The 26,933-nt window shown below is 37.5% G+C and overlaps 1 long non-coding RNA gene across 2 annotated transcripts in view; it reads right to left on the bottom strand.

The window, feature by feature from the left end:
• LOC111768758 (uncharacterized) overlaps window positions 1–26,933 on the bottom strand; it is a 350,610-nt gene that overhangs the window by 209,363 nt on the left and 114,314 nt on the right. The window contains exon 5 of one of the 2 annotated variants that reach the window (XR_011428299.1): window positions 11,608–11,720. The exons of the other annotated variant lie outside the window; for it this stretch is intronic. This is a non-coding gene — a long non-coding RNA (uncharacterized lncRNA). The remainder of the gene's footprint in view (window positions 1–11,607; window positions 11,721–26,933) is intronic. 2 annotated transcript variants of the gene reach the window in all.

Genomic DNA, 26,933 nt, shown 5'->3' with positions numbered 1-26,933 from the left:
AGGGAGACGAATGGATAGAACCAGAACAGGATAGCAAATATTCAACTATAGCATTAGGGTAAAGGTAAGGAAACTACCAAAGCAAGGACGATATTAGCACTCTAACTACAAATTCATAACACGAGTTGGAATAAGAAATGAAAATAATTATTTAGGAGGGGAAGAGCAAAGGGTCTAAATCAGCATTGGTCAAGTAAGTAAGAGACACCAGAGAATAGACTATATTATACACAAGATTCTAAATACAAACTTCAGGGTAGACACTAAAGTAAAATACAGAACAGAGTCACAAATCATAAATAAAGAAAAATCTAAGAAACCCAGAATAAGAAATTGCAGTATTAAATGGGTAGGCTAAAGCACACAGGAAAAGAAACACAGGAAAACAAGATAATGAGCGACAGATTGACAGCATCAAGTCCACATGTATCAATAATCACTCTCAATGTAAACGGATTGAACTCTCCAATAAAAAGACACAGAGTCGCAAAATGGATTAAAGAACACGATCCAACAATTTGTTGCCTCTAGGAAACACAGCTCAGGCCCAAGGACAAACACAGGCTCAGGGTGAAGGGGTGGAGGACAATACTTCAAGCTAATGGCAAGCAACAAAAGGCAGGTGTTGCAATTCTTATATCAGACAAAGTGGATTTCAAAATAAGACAGGTAAAGAGAGACACAGAGGGACAACAAATAATGATCAAAGGGACACTTTATCAAGAAGAAATAACACTTCTAAATATCTATGCACCCAACACAGGAGCACCAAGATTCATAAAGCTACTATTAACAGACCTAAAGGAAGATGTTAAAAACAACACAATAATAGTAGGGGACCTCAACACCCCACTCACATCAATGGACAGATCATCCAGACAGAAAATCAACAAAGAAATAGTGGAGCTAAATGAAAAACTAAAACAATTGGACTTAATAGACATATATAGATCACTTCACCCTAAAAGAGCTGAATACACATTCTTCTCAAGTGCACATGGAACATTCTCAAGGATAGACCATATGTTGGGAAACAAGGCAAGCCTCTACAAATTTAAAAAAATGGAAATAATAACAAGCATCTTCTCCGATCACAGCACTATAAGGCTAGAAATTAATTACAAGAAAAAAGCTGAGAAAGGCACAAAGATGTGGAGACTAAACAACACACTACTGAACAAGCAATGGATCATTGAAGAAATTAAAGAAGAAATCAAAAAATACCTGGAAACAAATGAAAATGATAGCATGCCATACCAACTCGTATGGGATACAGCAAAAGCTGTATTAAGAGGAAAATTCATCGCAATACAGGCACATCTTAACAAATGAGAAATATCCCAAAGCAGCAATCTTAAACTACACCTAACTGAACTAGAGAAAAAAGAAGAAATAAAGCCCAAAGTCAGCAGAAGGAGAGAAATAAGAAAAATCAGAGCAGAAATAAATACTATTGAAATGAAAAAGGCAGTAGAAAGGATCAATGAAACAAAGAGCTGGTTTTTTGAGAAGATAAATAAAATTGACAAACCACTAGCCAGACTTACAAAGAAAAAAAGGGAGAAAGCTCAAATAAACAAAATCAGAGATGAAAGAGGAGAAATAACAAGAGACTCTGTAGAAATACAACGGATTATAAGAGAATACTACGAAAAACTATATGCCAACAGAATGGATAACCTGCAGGAAATGGATAAATTCTTGGACTCCTACAATCTCCCAAAGCTCACTCAAGAAGAAGCAGACAATTTGAACAGACCAATCACAAGGAAAGAGATTGAAACAGCAATCAAAAACATCCCAAAGAATAAAACCCCAGGACCAGATGGCTTTCCTGGGGAATTCTACCAAACTTTCAGACAGGATTTAATACCTATCCTTTTCAAGCTATTCCAAAAAATTAGGGAAGATGGAATACTTCCTAACACATTCTATGAGGCCAACATCACGCTGATACCAAAACCTGACAAGGACACCACGAAAAAAGAGAACTACAGGCCAATATCACTGATGAACATAGATGCAAAAATTCTAAACAAAATTTTGGCAACCAGAATTCATCAAAAGGATCATACATCATGATCAGGTGGGATTCATACCAGGGACACAGGGATGGTTCAACATCCGCAAATCAATCAACGTGATACACCACATCAACAAACTGAGGAATAAAAACCACATGATCATCTCAACAGATGCAGAGAAGGCATTTGACAAGATCCAACAGCCATTTATGATAAAAACTCTGAACAAAATGGGCATAGAAGGAAACTACCTCAACATAATGAAGGCCATATATGACAAACCCATAGGCAACATCATACTCAATGGGCAAAAACTGAACGCCATCCCCCTGAAAACAGGAACGAAACAAGGATGCCCTCTATCACCACTCTTATTTAACATAGTACTGGAGGTCCCGGCCAGAGCAATCAGGCAAGAAAAAGGAATAAAAGGAATCCAAATAGGGAGGGAAGAAGCGAAACTCTCGCTGTTTGCAGACGACATGATCTTATATATAGAAAACCCCAAAGAATCCATTGGAAAACTCTTAGAAGTAATCAACAACTACAGCAAAGTTGCAGGGTACAAAATCAGTTTGCATAAATCAGTAGCATTTCTATACTCCAATAACGAACTAACAGAAAAAGAACTCAAGAACACAATACCATTCACAATTGCAACAAAAAGAATAAAATACCTTGGGGTAAATTTAACTAAGGAAGTAAAGGACCTATATAATGAAAATTTCAAGGCCTTTCTGAGAGAATTGGATGATGACATAAGGAGATGGAAAGACATTCCATGTACACGTATTGGAAGAATAAACACAGTTAAAATGTCCGTTCTACCTAAAGCAATCTACAGATTCAACGGCATCCCAATCAGAATCCCAATGACACTGTTTACAGAATTAGAACAAAGAATCCTAAAATTCATATGGGGCAACAAAAGACCCCGAATTGCTAAAGCAATCCTGAGAAAAAAGCACAAAGCTGGAGGCATCACAATCCCTGATTTCAAAACATACTACAAAGCTACAGTAATCAAACAGCATGGTACTGGGACAAAAACAGGTGCACAGATCAATGGAACAGAATTGAAAGCCCAGAAATAAAACCACACATCTATGGACAGCTTATCTTTGACAAAGGAGCTGAGGGCATACAATGGAGAAAAGAAAGTCTTTTCAACAAATGGTGCTGAGAAAACTGGAAAGCCACATGTAAAAGAATGAAAATTGACCGTTCTTTTTCACCATTCACCAAAATAAACTCAAAATGGATCAAAGACCTAAAGGTGAGACCTGAAACCATAAGTCTTCTGGAAGAAAACGTAGGCAGTACACTCTGACATCAGTATTAAAAGGATCTTTTCCGACACCATGCCTTCTCAGAGAAGGGAAACAATAGAAAGAATAAACAAATGGGACCTCATCAGACTAAAGAGCTTCTTCAAGGCAAATGAAAACAGGATTGAAACAAAAAAACAACCCACTAACTGGGAAAAAATATTTGCAAGTCATATATCTGACAAAGGCTTAATATCCATAATATATAAAGAACTCTCACAATTCAACAACAAAAAATCAAACAACCCGATCAAAAAATGGGCTGGAGACATGAACAGACATTTCTCCAAAGAAGATATATGGATGGCCAATAGGCACATGAAAAGATGCTCATCATCAGTGATCATCAGGGAAATGCAAATCAAAACTACACTAAGATATCACCTTACACCCATTAGAATGACAAAAATATCTAAAACTAATAGTAGCAAATGTTGGAGAGGTTGTGGAGAAAAAGGAACCCTCATACACTGCTGGTGGGAATGCAAACTGGTGCAGCCACTATGGAAAACAGTATGGAGATTCCTCAAAAAATTAAAAATAGAACTACCATACAATCCAGCCATCCCACTACTGGGTATTCATCCAAAGAGCTTGAAGTCAGCAATCCCAAAAGTCCTATGTACCCCAATGTTCACTGAAGCATTATTTACAATAGCAAAGACATGGAAGCAACCTAAGTGTCCATCAACAGACGAATGAATAAAGATGTGGTACATATATACAATGGAATACTACTCAACTGCAAAACAGAACAAAATCATTCCACTTGCAATAACATGGATGGACCTTGAGGGAATTATGTTAAGTGAAATAAGCCAGCTAGAGAAGGATAATCTGTGTATGACTCCACTCATATGAGGAATTTAAAAATGTGGACTAAGAACAGTTTAGTGGCTACCAGGGGAAAGGTGCGGTGGGGGGTGGGCACAAAGGGTGAAGGGGTGCACCTACAACACGACTGACAAACATTAATGTACAACTGAAATTTCACAAGATTGTACCCTATCATTAACTCAATAAAAAAAAGATATTAGTCACAATTACTATGTTTATTCATCATTTCTTTTTATACTGAGAGGTTGTATTTGTATTTTTGAGGGGAAATGAATATCTTAATGAGTTGCCATTTACGATTCTGCACCCAATTCTAGTGTGTGGGTTTTCTTCCAACACCACCAACCAATTCTCCAACACCAGGTAGGTGTCCTACAATTCAACTCAATTCTGACACTAACTACCTAGAGATAGTATCAGATCCCACCACAAGTTAAGGGCTCAGTCCTACAAGACCCCATCCCCTCTCTTCGGCCATGTCAGATGCCATCTGGGCTTCTGACCTACAAGCTATAGATCAGAGGTTCCAATGACCCCCTCCTTGGGTTCAATTAATTTGCTAGAGTGGCTCACAAAATTCAGAGAAACATTTTATTTACTAAATAAGCAGTTTATTATAAAAAGATGTAACTCAGGAACAGCGAGATGGGAGAGATGCATAGGACTAGGTATGGGGAAAAGCTGCAGAGCTTCCACACTCTCTCCTTGCACACCACTCTCCCCAAATTTCCATGTGTTCACCAACCCGGAAGCTCTCTGAACCCTGACCTTTCTGGTTTTCATAGAGGCTTCATCACATAGGCATGACTGAGTACATTACATTGGTGATTAAACTCAATCTCTAGCCCCTCTCCTTTCCCAGGAGGTCAGGAAGTGAGTCTGAAAGTTCTAACCCTCTAATTGAAACTGGCAAAGAGTTAGCCACTGATGATCAAGTAGCTAGGAACTAAAGGTTTTTTTCCTTTTTGCAATTACTGAATATAGCTTTTAGCTCTTTAACCCACCCATTGTTAACTGTTCTGTTTAGGCAATATGCTACCCAATTCCCACTAGGCTAGATAACTAGGTAGATAAATTTCCCTGGAGCTTGGGTCACCATGGTAATGGGTGGGTGAGCTGTTTTTCAGGAATTATCACTCCTTGTCCACTTCAGGCTGGTTGAGACCACTAACTCATCAACTGGGACCACACAGATGTCCAATAGGCAACCTTCTGACGTCAAGGGGCTAAAAACTCCACCCTCAGATCATGCTAACACTGCCATTTTGTGAGCATGCGTCCTGTGAAGAGGCATGAAGTCTGCCTATGCTTACGCACATCATCAATTACCTCAACTCTCCTCACCTCCAATCACCTATCTCTATATTTCAGTCCACCTTGCCCCCCATCCCATAAATATCCCTGAGTCTCTATTTTCAGGACAGCAGATTTGAGACTCATGCTCTCGCTCCCTCACATGGCTGCCTTGTGATTAAACTCTCTCTCTGCTGCAATCTGGTGGTCTTGGTGTTTGGCTTTCTGGGCGGTGGGCAAAAAAGAACCTGGTTCAGTAACATAATCACATAGTTGATTCTCCTGACAACCAGCCCTCACCCTTAAGTTGCAGGGCTTTTGAAATTCACCTCATTAACACAACAAAAGACAACTTGATTGCTCTCAAGATTTAGACAATTCCAAGGGTTTCAGGATCTATGTACCAGGAACCTGTTGAAGACCAAATATATATTTGTTATTATAAATCGCAAGATCACACTATTGTTCTTTAAAACTAGGAAAAACTTAATTGTTTAACTCTGTATATGTGTGTAAAAGGAAGGGGGAGAGAGAAAAAGTCAGAGAGAGAAATAGATAAGGATTAAAACAAAAGATTTGGACCAGGACATGGCAAACTACACAGGCCCAACTGTTACTGAACCAAAGTAGGTGTGCCTCTGGGCAAGTTAAACCAGAAGTAGTTGTCTCACAAAGTAAAGTATATTTGCGGCAAATAGGAGACCATGCGGAATCATTTCCAAGGTCATGGCGCCCCTGAACAAAGGGAAGCAGAGACATTTATTTTGGATGGGGAATGAATATTCAAAAGGGAGAGGTCGGTATTCGCTCCATTGGAAAACATGCTTCCACATACACTGCAGGTGATGGTAATAAGGCCTAAGCTCCTCCCAGGGAGATCTTAGCATTAAAAATAAGGCAAAGGTCATAGCCATAGCTCTGCTGGTGAGGCTAGGTCCGGTTCAGGGTGGTTGGTGATTGCGTCTCCTTAACATAACAAAAGGGAAAAAAAACAATTTGGGAAAACAGTTAAATGCTTCCAAACCCACCCTTGAGTTCCTTGGGGCAACTAGTCGGTGACTACACGAACGAAATCTAGCCTGCCCCTGTTTTTATATGGCCTTTGAGCTAAGAATGCTTTTTACATTTTAGATCTATATTAAAAATCAAAGGAAAGATAACATTTAATGGCATTGAAAATTAAAGAAATTAAAACTTTAATGCCTGTAAATTAAATTTTATTGGAGCACAGTCAGGCTCATTCATTTACATATTGTCTGTGGCTGGCTTAGTGCCCCAGCAACAAAGTCCAGCAGTTGTGACAGGGACCCCGTGGCCTGCACTGCTTAAATATTTACTACCTGGCTTCTTACAGAAAAAAATGCTTACCAACCCTGATTTAGACAAAATGAGAATTAGAGTAGAAGAGAACTGGAATATTACATGAAGCTATTCTTAGTGTAAATAACACAAAAGGTCACACAGATCCAGTTAATAATGTTGACAGAAATAAGTTTGTGAACATTTTAGTAAATTATTGAGAGTATAAAAAATTTTCTTTCCTGATTTTATACCTATAATCCTGTGATATTTGCCCTGCACATCCATGCCACTCTGCCAATGAACACTACAAAGGCAAAAATACATCTTCAATAGCCACAATTTAACTTTCCATTGTTACAAATCAGAGGCTATAACAAGCAGATTTTTGGTGAACGTGCCACAGATGTGAAAGCTCAGAGAGAACAAAACTGGGAAGTTTTTTCCATTTTATTCTTTTATTTATTTAGTACCATACCGTAAATTATTAAAGAGACAGGTGCTCCTTGCAACATCGTTTCTACTGTCGTTTTAGCCCACACTAGCTGAGGATCAATGTCCTGACAGGTATCTCAACCACAGACTACAATTTCAACCAGGGACTCATGAGGCTGGAATGTTGGAGAGTTGGATTGTATATCTTTTTCTTCAGCCCAGCTATAGAAATAGACGCCAACGATAAAGAAAAGCACTGACGACTTTAGTCTGCATTCCCCATCTAATAGGCATATCCAGTCACAAGTTACACAACACAAGAACGGCAGCTTAGACACAAAAATGCAGAGACTTTCACTTCCAAGCTAGACTGAATTTAATCTCCCCTGAATCACATTCTAATTCTACCTCCTATAGAAAATCAATCATTCAATGTCTTTTCAGGGGTGACTGTTAAGTCCATAGAGTGGATGGGATTACCCAAGGAGAGTGACAGACTAGGGACAGCGTCTAAACATCTCATGGGATCTCACCTGAGCCGGAGTTCCCAGAGCTGGAACATGGACAGGGATGAGCAGAAGCGCCCCTCAAGCTGCAGAGCTTGGAGCCAAGAGATTTCCAGAAAACAATGTGCAGGTGGGATAACTAGACATCAAGTACCTCCTGATGTGATATACCCATAGCTACTAAAAATGTTTAAACTAACCCTAATCAAACTTTTAACATCTAACTTTCAGTTATGAAGAAATACAGGGAATAGAGAATAATGAACACCATGAGGAAAAGTCTGACAAAATCAAAATATAAGGTTTTCTGTAATAAAATTGGCCCCCTGTCTTGGAAAAGTCAATATTGGGGCTGGGTGGAGGAAGAGTTAAAACTATTCTACATTAAAAGGAATTTAAGAGATATAATTTAAGAGATTTATGTGTAATGTCCTTGATTATACCTTAATTTTAAAAATACAATTAGGGGCCAGCCCAGTGGCACAACAGTTAAGTTCTCACATTCTGATTTGGTGGCCGGGGGTTCACCAGTTGAGATCCTGGGTGCAGATCTAGGCATCGCTTACCAAGCCATGCTGTGGCAGGTGTCCTACATACAAAATAGAGGAAGATTGGCATGGACGTTAGCTCAGGACCAATCTTCCTCACCAAAAGCAAAGGGGGTTGGCCAGCCCGGTGGTGCAGTGGTTAAGTTCTCATGCTTCACTTCAGCAGCCCGGGGGTTCACCGGTTCAGATCCCAGGTGTGGAGCTCTGCACCACTTATCAAGACATGCTGTGGTGGGCGTCCCACATATAAAATAGAGGAAGATGGACATGGATATTAGCTCAGGGCCAGTCTTCCTCAGCAAAAAGAGGAGGAGTGGCAGCAGATGTTAGCTCAAGGCTAATCTTCCTAAAAAATAATAATTAAAAAAAGTAATAATAAAAATACAATTAGATATTCCAGGAGAAAATGGGGGAAATTTGAATATGGACAGAGTATTAAATGATACCAGGGATTTGTTGTTAAATTTGTTTGATGAGATTATGATATTGTGGTTATGTAGGAGAATGTCCTTTTTTTTCTTTAATTTAGAAATATATACTGCAATATTTAGGTAAACTCCTCCAGATCTAGAGTTTACTTTAAACCAGTTTAGCCCTTGTTATACATAAAGATGAAGCAATATCAATATGTAAGTAGTGGTTATACGTGTGTTAATTATACTCTTTTGGGGCCGGCGCCATTGCCAAGTGGTTAACTTCACACTTCTGCTTTGGTGGCCCAAGGTTTGCTGGTTCTGATCCTTGATCATACACACTGCTGCTCATCAAGCCATGCTGTGGTGGCATCCCACATAGAAGAACTAGAATGACCTACAATTAAGATATACGACTATGTGCTGGAGCTTTGGGGAGAAAAGAAAAAAAAAAAAGAGGAAGATTGGCAACAGATGTTAACTCAGGGCCAGTCTTCCTCACCAAAAAAAAAAAAAAGATTCTACTTTTTTGTATGATTAAAAAATTTATAACAAAATTTTTTTTTAAAAGAAGACTTTCTGGGCAAAGAGGGGGATAAATCATACAGAAGCTTTATCAAAGCATTGATCTAAAAGTTTACACTAGAATGACAGAATCCAGCTATGCCAAAAAAAAAAAATGGGTAGAGCACTCAGGTTTGGAAAAGAAAATAAAAACAGAGCTTACAGTGATGCCCTGAGATGCTTGCACATAACCAAGTGGTCTTTACATTCCTTGGCATGTTCACATAGAAAAATGAACCTCTGTGACTTCTGCCCCTCATTCTCTTTCCCTTGTTTTCAAATTTCAGCTTATTCTGCTATTGACCTTCCTGATAGCTTCTTCTAGGACCTTACTGACTTTTTACATGAGCCTTCAATTATGCACCTCCTTTGCCTTTTGTAAATATTTTCAATCTCATCCGAAGGCTCTGTGAACAGCAGCATCACTTTCCTCATTTGTTTCCATCTTTTTTGACTCCCATGGATCTTTTTCTTCACATTTGCAATTTTGTTTCTGATAGCTCTCTAACTTCGGAGATTTTTTTCTTTCTACAATTTCAAGCTACAAAAGTATGCCCATCTCATCTTTTAGTTGGAATCTGCTGTCCTAAAACCAAGACACCTACATCTGTCCATTGCCCCCTTTCCAGGACTGCATGAGGATGGGGAGGGCAGCAGTCCTCCTGCCCCAAGTTCTAGAACTTTAATTCATTGACAATTCTTCCTGATGGCCCAAAATTAGGTTCAGAGTAGCAGTTTCCAAGTTTCTAATTCTAACTTCTGAAAACTCAAATAACCAACAAAAGAAGTGAAGAATTTAGCTTTGGGTGCTGTTTAGCTCGGCTGATTCAGCAGAACTCTGAATACTGATCCCCAAAACTCATTTTGTCTCTGTGATCTGTGGAAAAATCAAGACTTCCTTTCCCTCCACTTGGCCACTTGCGTTTATAACTTAAATGCTCTACTCTTCTGTCCTTGATTTTCTCAGGTATTCCTTTATAGCATACTTCATTACTCCATCTTATCTCCTGCCCACTTTGCCAAAGGTTTCCAAAAAAACGAGGAATGGAGTCAGAATTAGAGAACAGAAATCTGACTTTCTATGAGAGCTGGCACCACTATATCCCACTGCTTAAACAAAAAGGAAAACTAATTTAGGGAGAGAGACTTGTACTAGAAAGAGACTGTTAGCTCTTATTAGTGAGGAAGGAGAAGCGTGACATAATCAACCACTTCCCCTAACGGACCAGGTTTAGGAACGGTGAGTTAAACCCCAGCTTCTAGTAGGGCAATCTTGGTGGAAACAGGCCAACGAAGAGAGCTTGAGGGGGCAAAACTAAAAAAGAACTAAGTTCTAATCACAGATGTGACTCTATGGGGTGATGGAACCCAAACCCAACGGTTCCCTTTGGCTTTCTTCTGAGATTGGGTTTTAGTAGCAGTTTTTGACTTTTAATTGTAAAAGATGCTTGATTGTGTGTTTAAAATTGTTTAGGTAAAAAATGAAGTACTGTTTCTTGACTGCTCAAGCATAAAAGATGAATAATGGGAAGAATGTGTGTGACTTGGCCACAAATTGTAATAGCCATTTGATCTCCACAGTTCTTGTTGTTATTAATATTAACTTTTCCCATTTCTAGCAATAGGTTGGCCTATAGTCTTAATTTGCAGCGTTGTTAAGAGTGTTCATCTTTTTCTGAATTTTCATAGCTATTTTCTTTGGAAGCTGATCAAGTCTGGTTCATGCGTTACCAACCACGTGCCATCGTTCTGAATTTGCCTCCATTAAGATTTCATGTGCTTCAACCTATAGAACAGAAGGGTGGGACAAGTATTTCCGGGAGAGGACTGAAACATATCACAGAGGAGGCTAGAGTAGAAGAGAGCATGTAGCTACTCTAAATGAGTTTAAAACACTAGGTTCAGATTAATTCTAACCTGAGGAATTAAGGAATTTAGAAACACGATCTCAGAGCCAGGTAAGCGATTTGGGGAAATTCTGAAAGAGAGATCATCCAGATGCTGGAAACAGTAATGTTCAATCAGACAAAAAGGAAAAATATGGAAGCTACAGATGTGGATACCAGGAAAAATCTAAATATTCAATAACCGATTACTATATAGTTAATGAATATCTATAAACAATGCTATGATTGCTAAAACAACTGTATATTTTGAAGCAACAGCCAAATCATACTTAACAGTGAAACAAGACAGAAGAGATAATTTAAAAATCTGGAACATTGAATACAAAATTTTCATTATTTTCAGATAATATAATTGTATAATCAGATAGTTATAGAGAATCAATTGAAAACTTATTTTAATTAATGACAGTTCAGTAAATTAGCTAACTAAAGATAAATAAGAAAAATCAATACCTTTTCTATGTTTTTCCAACCACCATCAGAAATCTTAATGGAGGCAAATTCAGAACGATGGCACGTGGTTGGTAACGCATGAACCAGACTTGATCAGCTTCCAAAGAAAATAGCTATGAAAATTCAGAAAAAGATGAACACTCTTAACAACGCTGCAAATTAAGACTATAGGCCAACCTATTGCTAGAAATGGGAAAAGTTAATATTAATAACAACAAGAACTGTGGAGATCAAATGGCTATTACAATTTGTGGCCAAGTCACACACATTCTTCCCATTATTCATCTTTTATGCTTGAGCAGTCAAGAAACAGTACTTCATTTTTTACCTAAACAATTTTAAACACACAATCAAGCATCTTTTACAATTAAAAGTCAAAAACTAATAGAATTTAAAACAATGTAAAATATGAAAATAATTAGAAGAGAAACAAAAATAACAAAAAGAATAATGTAGAAAAAATAGGAAAAAAGTATAACTAGCATGAACCATAATGTATTTAAAAGAGGGATAAAAGGTACAAGAGTAATGTTTTTTAGAACATACAAGGAGAAATTGACAGAAATATAATCTAATGGGAAACAATACACCACTTTCAGTCTTTGATTGATCAATTTAAAAAAAGCAGAAGACCTGAATAGAGTAATACAGATCAATCTGTAGATCTACACATAGCTTTTTTAAAGCACACAGTTAACATTTATTAGAAGAAAAATCTTCTTTCATTCATTCAATAAATATGAATTGCTAACCTGTGTGCCAGACAATCCCATTATCCTGACCCAAACAGGATGCTATTGAGTGTTAAGTCGTGAAGAGAATGCCAGGACTCCCTCAAAGCAGGAATTGTTTTGACTATAGTCTCTGATCACAGTGTAAAAAAACTAGAATTAAACACACATACACACACACACACCACTTTCTAAGCACTCCTGGGGAGAACTGAAATCAAAACTGCAGTTAACAATATTTAGAAATTAATGACAATGAAAGCATTGCATACAAAAATTTATAGGGTACAGGCAAAATTTAACTCAGATGCCAATCCATGGTTTTAAATGATTTCGTTATTAGATAGGAAATATTACAACTTAACAACCAAAGCATTCAACTCCAGATAGAGAGGTAAAACACAGCATAAGTAAAGTAAGTCTGATTAAGATACACAAAGTCGGAAAAGTCTATTCTTTCATCCTAACAAGCAAAACAACCAAATAAGCTGCAAAGTCATAATTTTTAAGCCAATCAGAAATCTGAGGATATAAAGAAACCTAAATGAAATAATTTAAGAAATGAAAAAGCCCTTCATAGGAGAAAAAAAAAACACAGCTGCTTATATCCTGGGCATAGTGACAAGAATGAGGACAAATGCACCACAGATAGTTTTAAGGAGGAATGAATAGAACTTTCAACAAACTTTTAACCACCATATGGAATTACACACTAGAATTCAAAGGAGCCACAGCCACAGATTATATCTGCACCCACACGTCAAGGCTTTCCCACAGTTCTTCCCCTGGCACAAAGATAATTCCTCAGCAACTCAAAAAGCTGGCAGTCAGAACATAAAGAAGAGAAAGATCACCTATAGTTAGGAAAGCTGGTGGCTCACCTTTAAAGTACTAAGAAATTTTGGGATTCTTGCCAGTGCTTAGTCCCCAAACACCACTGAAGGGTAAATCCTGATCCTACCCTAAGCTGGTGAAGCCAGTGGTGACCTGAATCAAACGAAAGCTAAATTAATTAATTAATTAAATAACAGACCAGCTCAACAACAACAGATGACCACATTAACTTAGGTGCCACTCTAGCAGTATGGCAGAAGAAGTGGCATGCCCTTTTTAGGAGGTAAATATTATTAACTTCAGTGTCTAGTATCCTTTTATGCAAAACATCCTCTAGGCAATCAAATATTATGAGATACACAAAGAAGCATGACAATATGGCTTGCGGTCAAGATAGAAAAGTATTGATAGAAGAAGACCCAGAGATGGTTTAGAGGTTGGAATTATTAGATAGGGACTTTGAAACATCTGATAAAAATGCTAACAGATCCAGGGGAAAATTTGGACAAGATGTACGAAGAGATAAAGAATGTCAGGAAAGAGTTGGAAGCTGTAAAGAAAGAACCAAGGGATGCTAGAAACGGAAAATATATCAGAAGTGTTGAACGGAAGTATCAGAGTAAACATTCCTACCTTATTCTTGAACTGAGGAGAAAAGTATTCAGTCTTTGACCATTAAGTATGAGCTTAGTTGCAGGGTTGGGAGACAGAGGGATGGATTGGTGGGGTTTTTTTCAGATGTCCTCAAATTAAAGAAATTTCCTTTTTGGTTTGCTGGGAGTTTATTTTATCATGAATGAAGGTTGAATTCTGTCACATGTTTTTCCACATCAATGCAGATAATACAGTTGGCATCAGAAGTGGGATTCTCTAGAATGACGCTGAAATACGGTGAAAGTATTCTTTGGGAAAAGGATGAGGGGGCAGGAAATGACGACATTTAATGCCTAGACAGCTACCAGGTCACCTGTGGTATGAGACAGCAGATGCTCAGCCATCAGTTACTGGAGGCAAAAGTTATTGGTGGAATCTAGAAATGAAAACCCAACTCCCAAGGAGTTGGCTCGCTGGATACGTAAAAAAATGCACATCATGACAAAGTCAATATACAATCCCTCAGTTATTTTTATCTATAATAAGCTAAAATCAAAGTGAAGCAAGGTGTTGGGGTGGATTCTGGTGCTGCACTAAGCTCAGATTCGGGCCAGGCTGAGCTACAGCCTCTAGCCTCTGGGCTCCTACTGAACTGAAAAATTATGCTGGAAAAACAAATAGCACTTCTGTAACCTCTGGTCACCAAAAGGTAGTCAAGGTTGGGGGGGCACAACAAACAAGTAAAACCAGGGAGTCTCATGTGAAGGAGTTGTCTCATTTTGTGAATGGATATCATCAGCTTCCTGAAGAACCTTTACTAAGTGGATTGTGAGGGTGACTAACCAATGAGCAGTTGTTTGGGTTTTGTATGTTACAGAATGGAGGGCATGTTTAGGTTGATGCAAGACCCACAGTTCACTATTCAACAGTCACAGATCACTACATAGTTTCCCCAGGGCAGAAGGCCCCACACCTAGCTGGCAAGCAGACCACATAGGGCCCCTACTGGTAACCCTGGGAGGCTATAGATGGGTCCTGATGGGAACAGACAGTTACCCTGGGCAGAGATTTGCATACCTGGTGGCAGATGCAAATGCTTAAAACACTACAAAAGGACTGGAACAGAACTTACTATATCAGTTTGGACCACCAAATTACACTCCTTCAGACTAAGGAACACAGTTTACAGCCAATACTATGAGGACAATTCAGTGGTAATTCTTAAAATATAGCAGTGGCTTCTGCATCTGTATTTTCAGTGTTTGTGATGAACTCTTACATAACTGCAATAAAAGAATAATATACTATTTTATTAACTGGAACACCTGCTTTATTTTTATATAATCCTTCATTTATTTGCTTTCTATATTCATCTTTAAGCCCTCATAACTTGCACCTTCTCCACAAACTAGGTCTCTAGGAAAGCAGCACACAGCAAATGTATAAAAATCTGTAAAAATAATGAGTGTGCTATTGTTGATGAAAATGACTGATATGTAGAGAAAAAAGTATATACAGCAATTAAAAACTTAATTTCCATTTCATTATAAAAGAATATATAGGAACAATGAGAACAAAAGAAGAAAAGCTATCAGAGAGAAAGTATAGGAATTTTTAAAAGCAAGATTCAAAAGGAAGGTGGGAGAGGAAGCAAAGAAAAATCATTTAGCAAAACTGTTCGATAAAACATGTAATAGGAAACAGGAAATGCTTCCAGCACTGACACAGGAGCAATCACATCCACATCTCCCATTAACTTTCTGTTTGATGCCTCAGGGAGTCTCAGCTCACTTTCCTGGGAGACCTCAGTCTTGAGGGTTGATTTCCTTATTGTCTTGCCCTTTCTTCTTTTAGAATTATCAAACTCTCCATCAACAATATTAAAACAAAATGTCTAACATGGACAAGAAATTGTTTGTAGTAAGAATTTGATTGTTTTTGAATGGATTACTTGATTATTTTGATTTTGATCGAGTATGGGGTGAGATGAAGGGGTCTTGCCATTTTTCCTTAATTCTTTAATGATAGACATTCATTCCTTTATATTCAACAAATGCTCCCATTTTGTACATTTTTCCCATAATTCTTCATACCACGGTAGTGATGGAAGAAGTACCAGGGAAACTACAGGCCTCTCCCAGGCCAAGAGCACCCAGGGAAGTAGCCATCCATGGTAAAGCTAGAAAGGATATACAAGTTTATCTGGTTGAATTTCCTCATTTTGAGCTTCGAGTCCATTGAGACTCACCCAGAATTACACAGGTAATTAGTCACAGATCTAGAGGGAAGCCACAATCTTCTCACCACATTGTTTTTGCTACTCTCCACTCTTTCTAAACTTCTTGATCCATCATATCCTATATCAAACTGGAAATCAACTTGCGTTAGTCAGGGTTACTAGTAGGGTCCTCCAGAGAAACAGAACCAATAGGAGGTGTACACATAGAGAAAGATGCTGATTATAAGGAATTGGCTCACATGATTATGGAGGTTGGCAAGTCTAAAATCTGTAGTGTGGGCTGGCAGCTTGGAGACCCAGGAGAGCCAATGGTGAGATGAAGTCTGAAGGCAGTCTGTTGGAAAATTCCCTCTTGCTCAGGGAAGCTGGTCTTTTTGTTCTATTCAGGCCTTCAACTGATCGGATGAGGCCCACCCACAATATGAAGGGCAATCTGCTTTACTCAAGTTCACTGATTTAAATGTTAATCTCAGCCAAAAACACCTTCCATAAAATTAACCATCACACAATTCCTCCAAGAAATATCTTCCTACTAATATTTTGCCATTGATCTCTGCAAAGTTGGGAGATTTAAGCAGCAGGCAAAGCTTAGTTTTTCTCCTTTTTTCTTCCTGTAATGGACATATAAGAGGCCTAAAAGAGAGTAGTGTGGTAAGCACCCAAGGAGATATCCAGGAAGGAACTAGACAAGATAGGTGTGGAGACTGAAGAAAGCGAAATACGTAAAGTTAAAGGGAATAAATATCCTCAAAATACACAGGTTTTCATATCCCAGTTTGTGGTCTACAGCAAACATGTGCAAAATACGTAAGTTTTTACATTCTTCAGTATTAGACTTAAATATAGTACTTGAAACCACAATTGTACCATAATCATAGAGCCAATGGGATGGCCAGGCTTTGCTAGAAATAAGATGATCAAGTGGCAAGATAATCTAACTTTACCTATTTTCAGGTCAGAAGCAGTCAGTGGCCCAAAGAAAAGCAAAATGCAAGCTCTGTGATGAAAGCAATGAAGGTCACAGAAAGCTGAAAGACTTGAATGAAGTGGAGAATCAGAGCTAAGGGAAATTCACATGAGGATCCTAAAGACATGGCTTCTGTAAGGAAGTCATGCAGGAAACTTTTGCTCAAAGTCTCAAGTGTGTGGCTAGGGGATGAACCTAAAGATATCAAAACTCCAGCACTGTAAGTCTGACCAGGATTTGATATTTATGACAAGTATGAAATTATTTAAATGTAATTAATTATCTTCTATTATTATGTAGTATCTTCTATTGCTATCTTCGGGTTCATTTGGCTTTCTGATCCGTACTCACAAGCACTAAGTCGACTTTGAATACAATTACAGGATATCGCTTTATTGCAAAATGACTCGAATATGAAACTAGTCTTTTTAGGGACACCATCTGTTGTTCATGACACTTTAAATGAAGGAGATTTCAGTTGCTAAATATTCCACAGAAACATATGAAGAGAATTCAAAGGGTTTGGGTTTCTAAGAAAATACAATATCCCCTAAGCATGAAATGAAAGCCTTTCTTCAAAGTGTTTGCAATAACAAAGAAGTGTTTAATTATATTTGATATACATAGATCTTTTCTGGAAAAACAAAATAACACACGAATTAGGCCAAGTCTTCTGTAAAGCAAGTGGAATGATAAAAATCAGTGATATTCTTATTTATAATCAGGTAATGACAGAAACAAATGGAGGGAAAGCAACCTGCCCAATACCAAATGGTTCTGCAAAAGCTAATTGATGTGTTTCCCCTTAGTCAAGACATAAATATGAGTCAATTGTGTAAGGATGGAGTTGAGCTTTGGAGGGCAAGTGGTCTAATAGCATTTCTCTGGAGAGGTTAATCAGACTTCCAAGGCAACTCATTTTTAAATGACTTGAATATGCTAGAATGTCTCATAGGAATAACTGATGAATACTAATTAAGATTCCAAATCCCTACACATAAGAAATGATCAGATGAATGCTTAGACATAAGAGTACCTATTAGTAATGTTTGGAGCTCCTTGGATGAAGGGTTTTCAAGAGCAGCTCAGTCGGACTATTACAAAAGAATAGGAGCTGCCATCTTTTGTGAACCACTCTAATCTATAATAATCTACCCTGTCAATAAACCAGTTAAACTGTGGCTTTGTCAGAGAGCTGGGGTCAGAAAGCATTATCGTAGATTGTCATTTTGCTCTCTACACGGTGCACTACACATCATTTTAAAATGATATGCTGTGTTCAATATTTTATATGACTGAAGGATAACTCTAGACTTGAATTTATTGCCACACATACTTGCAGCTAAATCATATAATATTACTTCAAACACTATTTTCAAGATATCAGCCAGCATAACTGATGAAAAACTATTTTCTATATAAATTCATTTTGTCTCATTTTTTCATTTGCTACTTTATTGCTTTATTGTTATCTAAAATATTTCACACCTGGAAAATTCTTTGACATCTTTACATACAATCTAATTCTGTTTGCGTTGGATAACTAAAAAAGAAAACTTGCTCCCTTTATGAAAACTATTTTATGGTTTCCTTTTGTTGTGTTTTCAGCTTGGAGTTGCTACGATTTGGGGAAGAGCTCTTTGTTTTGAGACAAAAATCAATGCCATCTTATTGCAAACACTTGTTTTCAATATAGCTGAGAAAAAAAATCAGGACAGAAACAGTTTATCTATTTCAGAATTACTGGTATCTTGTGCAAATAACAATTCATCCTGAATTTCAGTTAAACTTTTATTTAATTGTCCTCAACTTTCCGCACAGTGACTATTTCAACACTTAAATTTCAACCATCATCTTATATTCCAAAATTTAAGCCAGCCACTTCACTCAACGAAAATCAATCAGGTGTTTTCCAAGACGTTGCACCATTTAGTATACAGAGAACTCAGTAAGCCAAGAGTTTTCTTATTTTAAAAGAAACAAAAAGTTATCTAATGTGGGCAAAGATCACAATAATTACAGAAAGCATTTATCCCTTTGAAATAAAAATATTGACACGATCTGAAGACAGATTTCACAAAAGATTTTTCTTTTTCTTTTCTGAAAAATGTTTTGACAGTCTAGCTATGTAATTAGGTAAAGAAAGACCTGGGTTTGTAAGTATAGAGAACACTGTTCCATTTATTTTCTCACAATTTTAATAGAACCTCCTAATGTGATATGGGGCCGACCAACTAATTACCACAGCTTCTAATCTTCTTATGCTCAAGGTCATTCAGGCACAGTGACTGCTGTATTAAAATAGAAATGAACTTAGCCAAAGTAATTCTGCACAATTATTTTGTGCAATATATGCTCAATCCATAAGGCATTGTATTTTGGCATTTGGGATCACATGACAGTAGATGGTGATTAATAAAATATCATAAAGGTCCATAAGAATAATGTACATACATCAAACACATGATTGTCTAATGGGCATTCACCTGTGAATAACCTCTGAAGCACTGTGTGTAATATTATATTTCAAGCAGACATAAATCAAGAAGAAAGATGATCCAAGGAGCACAGGAGCCAGGTATTTGTGTCTCTCTCACTCAAGCGAAGATAAAGTCTATGTAACTGAAGGTAAATTAATTGGCATCTAGTTCTTATCCCCTTCCCATCATCATACAATAAAAATGATGACATTTGCCAAGGATCACAGGAATGCCAGGATATGAAAAGACTATCTTGTTTATCTACACTCTAAGATTGTCAAACAAAATACTCCATGTAAATTGTATTAAGATAATTTTATTTTGTGATGCCAACTTTATATTTATTTGTAGTTACTCTGTAGGGAAAGGAGGTCTCTAGTAAATGGGCTAAAACGACATCTCTGTAAACTCACTGAAGGCTACCATGGGGAAGTGGTCTTATGAATACAGAAGAATCGGGGGCAGCTCCATGACTTAGTGGTTAGAGTTCCACACACTCTGCTTTGGTGGCTTGGGTTCACGGTTGAGATCCCGGGTGTGGACCTACTCCACTCATCAGCCATGCTGTGGAGGCATCCCACATACAAAGGAGAGGAAGACTGGCATGGATGTTAGTTCAGGCCTAATCTTACTCACCAAGAAAAAAAAAAGAATACAGAGGAATCACGATGTACACCTTAAATTTACACACCCTTATTTGTCAATTATCTCAATAAAGCTGGAGGGAAAAGGGGGGAAAAAGAATGCAGTAGGAAGAGCTAAAGGCAAATAATCCCCCAGGCCTACTATATTCATATAATTTTAATGGTTGGCATGTAAAGAGGAATGAGATGGGAATTATGCAAAGGAATGGAACATGAGTGGATTAGCAGAAAGAGAATTAAAGCTTTCCAGGAATATAACATGTTAAATTATGGTAATAGTGACATTAATGATTAAAATAAAATAAAATCAAGTACTTAAAATATAAAGAAACACTCAATCTTCAGGTAAAAGCATAACATCTTTGCAACTGCAAAATCTATGATCAAGATTTTCAAGACAGTTTCTGTTCTCATGAATAGGTTTATAGACCACTTTTATAGCCATTGCTAACTTCCATACGGAATCAGTAAATTATCCACTAAATTACCTACTGGCCATTCATGAATTTATCCATGTTTTAGCTAAGAACACCTACTATATGTCTGGCTCTAAGTTAAGCTCCAAGCAGGAATATTAGAACATCTCTTAATATAATTTATTATATGAAGGTTTCAAAGAAGGAAAATTCCATCATCTGTCAGAGGATTCTGCAAAATCAACACTTATTTTGAGCTTAACTATAAATTACTAAATTTAATTTCTAAAATAAGGTATAAATATTAGATAGGAAGAAACAAACATCTCTATTTGCAGATGACATGATTTGAAATTCCAACTACTTGGGGCACATATTCACCCTTTGGACAAATCACTATGCCTAGGAGGGGAGTGAACACCTATCAATGGTCCAACTTGAACCACAAGTCTACTCCAGTGGCTGCATATTTGCAGGTTCTACTAGGACTCTATGGATTAGATGAGATCAGTTCTCCTAAGGAAGGAAAGGATTATTAGCAGAAGATGGGGAAAAGGAATGCTACTCAACTAAAACAAAAGAAGGTATCCACAGTGCCTGGTACATAATACGTGCTCCTTAAACGTTAGTTACTAAAGTGGGGAGCATCTCTCCCTGTCCAGATGTTCCTACTTTTGCCTTTTCAGAAATATTGAGAAGGCAGTTTCCTCTCTCGGTCTCTCTGTCTCCCATTAGACAGGAAGATGATTTGTCTGATTGGTAAGGTTTGGAAAAACGCTAGGCAAGAGTGACTGTGCCCTCCCAGGAGTCCCTGTTGCACTAGCCTGTCCTCAGGAAGGAGACATGTGATCTTGCCCCTGCCGCTATGCAGGAAGCACAGCAAGATCATAGTCTATGGCTTGTCTTCCAGAAGTCGAACTAGAAGCCTAGCTCTTCCTGTGGCTATAAGGCATGGTGATTCCCCATGCATCTAGTCAAATGTCTACTTTAAGTCTCTTCCTAAATAGCCATCCCAAATACCAGCTATGAGGGCAAGTCTCAGGAAATTTGATCATGGTTGCAGGTCTACAGTACAGCTTAACCAGAAAAAAAATCAAACTAGTATCATGATTCTCTATATGAATTGTATATTTGTTTTATTGAATCCAGACTCAGAGAGAGACAGGTGGAATTAATCATGATGTATTTGATTGACAGACATCTTCAAGATCAGGGGCCTTAGCTGTTATTATTGTTACTGATATGACAACATTAAACAAGGAAGAGATTTACAGTGGCTCCTCAGAGTAATTTTAGGTTGAGTCATAGGCCTCAGTCCATAATGCCTTACTAAAAGTTGTCTGGTAGAAAGAACATATACACAACAGGTGTAGCCAAGGGGGTGGCACTAGGACCTGTTAAAGACAACAGCTAAGATTGGGCAGATTATAGCCTACTAACCTTAAATTTTTCTGATACAAGAAAGTTTATTAACCAAAAAATACCTATATAAATAAGTAAACAAGCCAAACTTCAGGATCTTAGAGTTCTCAATTTGAAAAAAAGCTTAGGCATAACTTGGGTATAGGAATGATATCAAAGTAGCTTAATATGGGACTAAATAAATATCAGGATTAATTGAACCCCCTTGAACATATACCTATATGCATATACTTCTTCAGAGAAGAAAGCCAAGCAGAAAGGACAGGAATAAAAATCAGAGTGAGGGGCTGGCCCAGTGACACAGCGGTTAACTGCACACGTTCTGCTTCGGCAGCCTGGGGTTCACCAGTTTGGATCCCGGGTGCAGACATGGCACCATGTGGCAAGCCATGCTGTGGTAGGCATCCCACATATAAAGTAGAGGAAGATGGGCACGGATGTTAGCTCAGGGCCAGTCTTCCTCAGCAAAAGAGGAGGATTGGCAGCAGATGTTAGCTCAGGGCTAATCTTCCTCAAAAAAAAAAAAAAATCAGAGGGAAAGTCAGAAGGGAATAATGCAGGAGAGAAAGAGACTTTGCCTTCAAAGGAAAAGCAATGTTATAAAGAGACAAAATTTCAAGCGTACGATAAAGAGTTTTCAAGTATACAGGAAGACATCATTTTTAAAAGATTAAGATATACAAAGAAGGTACAAATGGAAAATAAGTTTTCTACATTGCCAGTGGACAGACCAGATGACTATTGAGATCTCTCCCAGCTCCATGAAACCATGAAATTTATTAAAACAAAATCTCCTGGGGGCCAGCCCTGGTGAACTAGTGGTTAAGTTTGGCACATTCTGCTTTGGTGGCCTGTTTTTGGTTTCTGGGCACGGACCTACATCACTTGTGTATCACTGGCCATGCTGTGGTGGCAGCTCACATACAAAAAGAGGAAGATTGGCGACAGATGTTAGCTCAAGGCGAATCTTCCTCAGCAAAATAACACAAAAAACAAAATCTCTTGGTAACTCTTTAATAAAATGGAAGAGATTTTAATTAATGCTCTTAGTCATTGTTTTAATACTCAAGCTTAAACTATAATTCTCTCTTATTTCACTAAGTCCTATAGAATTTCAAAGAATTTATATATTAAAAACATTAATGTTATATAGGTTGCCTTCCCTAGAAAAATGCATCTGACTGTAGCAAAAAACTTGAACCTGCAAGAAACACAAGAAGTCTTCATTCCCACCAGGGCGAAAAGTATGCTATTTTCACTGTTTCAATAAGACTACTGAAAATTTAAAATTTCTAGAATCTAAAATTCATTAAGAGAATGCTACTCATTGACTATGGAATTCTCCATTCAAATACAACTTAGAATACTTTTTAATATGCCAATCCAATGACACCAAAGTGATATTTATATAGAGACAAAAATAGTTTGAATTTACACAGGTATTATGACTACTGTTGTATAATGTATGAATAACAGATACAGGAACAATTATTAAGAAAGAATAGTCAGGAGTACACACAAAATCCTTTTGATGAGCTGCCAGGAATGCACCAAAAATGCAAACTCTTTCTTCTGATGTCATGAGTGAATATCAAGTAACTCCACAACTTGCGTTTTTATATATGTATAACAGAGAGAGAGAAAAAAAAAGATGCTTAGATTCCTCTTTGCTTAGTGGGAGAACAAGGGCTGCCTAATAATTTGAACTAGGATATGTTAATGAAATAATTTTTAACCTTTTTTCAAGAACTTTGCAAAAGTTCGAGTATGATTGGGTGGAACACTCTGGAGAGTACAGGAGATCCTATTAACATACAAAGGTGGAGGAAAGATAAAATCATAAGGAATCCCTGAGGCAGAGAGGGCAAGGAATTGTAAGAACAGTGATTTTAGTTTATTTTCTGTTGTCTGTTCTGCTAAAGCTGTAGACTGCCACCACGTTTCAAATGTCCAATTCAGGTGTGCTTTATGAAAATGGTGCATTGGAGAATACGGGAGACACATGGTCATTCATTGGCAAAGCCAGGCAGAAGTCAAACAGTAGATTTGAGAGGGGATATAACAAGCAGGAATTAAGAATTCAACATGAAATCCCACAAAGAGGTGGCTGAGAAAAAATGACCTCCCCCACCATCCCATATCTGGAACTGCCTAGCTGCCACACATGGCCAAACTTTCAAGTTCCTGGTATACTTGCATACAAATATATGGCTGGACTTCCCATCTTTTCAGATAGACTATTTAATTTTTCCACGCATCATTCATTTTGTTTTGACTCAAGGATTTCAGCCACTGCTGTTCTTACTTCTCAATTATAAATTACTGGTAGTCTATCTTCATCAATTAAGTTTACCCAGAGTTATCGGTTAACCCCACAATGTTAACAGTATTTATCAGCTATTCCTTTCCAATAACTAGATTTTAGAATTTAGGATTTATAGGTACTGCAGCTCAAATACAGAATTATCCATTCCCCTAGCTCTAAAGTAGATACAAACCTAATTCTTCAACAAAAGAATATTTATGCAGTGAAACTATAATGTTTTCCCTACCAAAAGTGGTAACAGATAGAGTAGGTGGGTCCCAGGCTTACTTATCCAGCCCAAGAAGAACTCTGCAAGAAATCTGAGGACCGTTGCCTTACGGGATACTTTCAAATTTGTACTCTTCAAGTGAGAATAAAGCTATCACTTTCCTACATGATGAAGAAGTGACAATAGGACATGCTAGGTTTGAACCATCATATTCTAACTGGGTCCTTCATAATGCCAAGTAAATTTTATATATGATACAAGTTGAAAAGAGAGCAGAATTTTAGCCATCACTCTATTGAATAAAATAGATTGATTGCCTGAATGCTTCTCTCTATATGTTACAGATGCCATATCAGATCCAGTTTAAAATTATCTATCATGATCCAATTAGAATAACAAAAGAATGCAATAAGAAACATTTACACTATGCAACTGACGATTCTCACGCAACTCTCATGTAAAATTACATTTCCCCTAGAGATAAACTGTAGAGAACTAAAGACAGTGATCTGTCACCTCAAAATTCCCTTTGTCCCTCCACCTACCTTCACATAGTTTCCTACTAACCAAAAAGCACAAGATGGAAAAAGGTGAAAAATTTACCTAATTTCACAAATCCATGTGTTTAATATTAAATAATGGAGAATCTGTAATCCTGGCCTTATACTTCACACATTGATCAACCAGACAGTGATATAGTGGAACAGGAGGGAAAATGCATCTTCTTAATTTGTATTGTTTTCAGATTAACATTTGGAGCATATGGCTACCATGGTAATAAGCTAAAATAGTCAAAAGAGGTGCTAAAGCGTTTCAGATAATTAATTCATGTCATCAAATTATGGACAGAATCTTAAAGGTTTCTGTTTACAGACCATAAGAAAAATATAACCTAGGATTACACCGGAGTATGCGTTTATGTGAGTACAAATTCAGAAAGTACAATTATGAAAAATTAATGAAAGGAAAGTAAGTTTAAATATGGTGGTATCTTTCCTCACAAGGCAAAACAGAAGTATTTAATTATTACTATTATCCCCTAGAGAAAGAAGTTAAAATAGAAAGAATGATTAGGCGTTGGTAACCTCATACTGGATAAGCAGTTTATGTCTCCAAGACCAGCCCCTGGGCTCTCATAAAGGCAGAACAAGGTGATTGACATCAGTAAGACAGATTGTATTGTCTTACTGCAGAAGATTATTATCTCTGGGAGAAAAAGAGTGAATGTCAGGTCTTGGTTTTCATAAGAAAATTTAGGTTCTAATTTATCAATAGAGGGAGTTATAAAACATGGGGTTTCCCTGATAAGGGTATGCTTTCAAGCCACTTCAGCTGAGAAGCAGACATAATTTCTATGGCTTCTTGCTGACATCTGATTATATACAGGTCAAGGGTTTCATTCTGAACATCTTTAAGTTTTCTGGGCAAGCTCCTTTTTGAGACCCAGGTTGTTGTGTGTCAGGGGATAACAGTTACACATCTACTTTACCAACTTTCTAACCCAGTCATGTCTGCTGCTCTTTACTGTCCCAGCCAGTGAATGCCCTGGTCAACGTGCTGGTGTCACACATGCAGGATTTGCGGAACCTACTTAAATAGCGCCCCCCATCCTGGAGTTGTTCTAACTTGAACAACTCATCCATCACTTTTATCTCTGATTAATAATTCAATGACTAGAGCTAATTTTTTAAAGCAATTAATGAGGTTTTGACTATTCAGCCTTCTTTCCTAACCAATAGAAAAGCAAGAGTAGTGAATACATAAAATACTGAAGGCTGTGTGTGTTTACACGGTGGGATTTTGAAATATCCTGTATAGTCAATCAGAAAATGAAAAATTACTGGTTTTGGTTATGAGAAAATTAGAAAAGACTGAATCACATGAAAAACACATTTTTTCCCAAAATCTTCAGTTACTTAAAACTCATTGAGTTGTATTGGATTCTAATTCTAATGACTTCCCTGGATATTTCCTGAATGCTTACAGCAATTTGGCTAGTATTAAACTTTTGCTAAACATCACTAAACAGAGGTGGGAAGATTTCATTTCTTAGCTCTTGTTTGGTTTTATATTGGGTAACTACTTTTTTATTACTTCAAATCATTTCACAGAACTTCTATCCCATTTCGAAGGAAAGGAAATAGTTGTTGACAGGGCTTTAGAAATTAGGATTAAGCTGCCAGTAACCTCGATGTCAGGCAGTGGTGCAAGCAATCAAATAATGAAATGTGAGAAGACAGCCTTATCATGGACGAGGAAAGTCCCAGTCCTCTCCACCAGAAGCTATTAAAAGAGCATTTTGTTCATTGATTTGTTTGTTTGCTTGTATAAAAACAAGATTTGTCTCTTTCACTATAAATCTAACTTAGAAATGACATAATTCTGGTCTGTTGCTGTTGTCCTTAATTAGTTAAGAAGAGCTATCCTGAGCTATTACTACTACTACAAACTATTCAAGACAAAGA

The sequence above is a fragment of the Equus caballus genome, chromosome 18 (assembly GCF_041296265.1).
Source record: "Equus caballus isolate H_3958 breed thoroughbred chromosome 18, TB-T2T, whole genome shotgun sequence".
Taxonomy (NCBI): Eukaryota; Metazoa; Chordata; class Mammalia; order Perissodactyla; family Equidae; genus Equus; species Equus caballus.
This window is presented reverse-complemented; position numbering and strand designations above follow the sequence as displayed.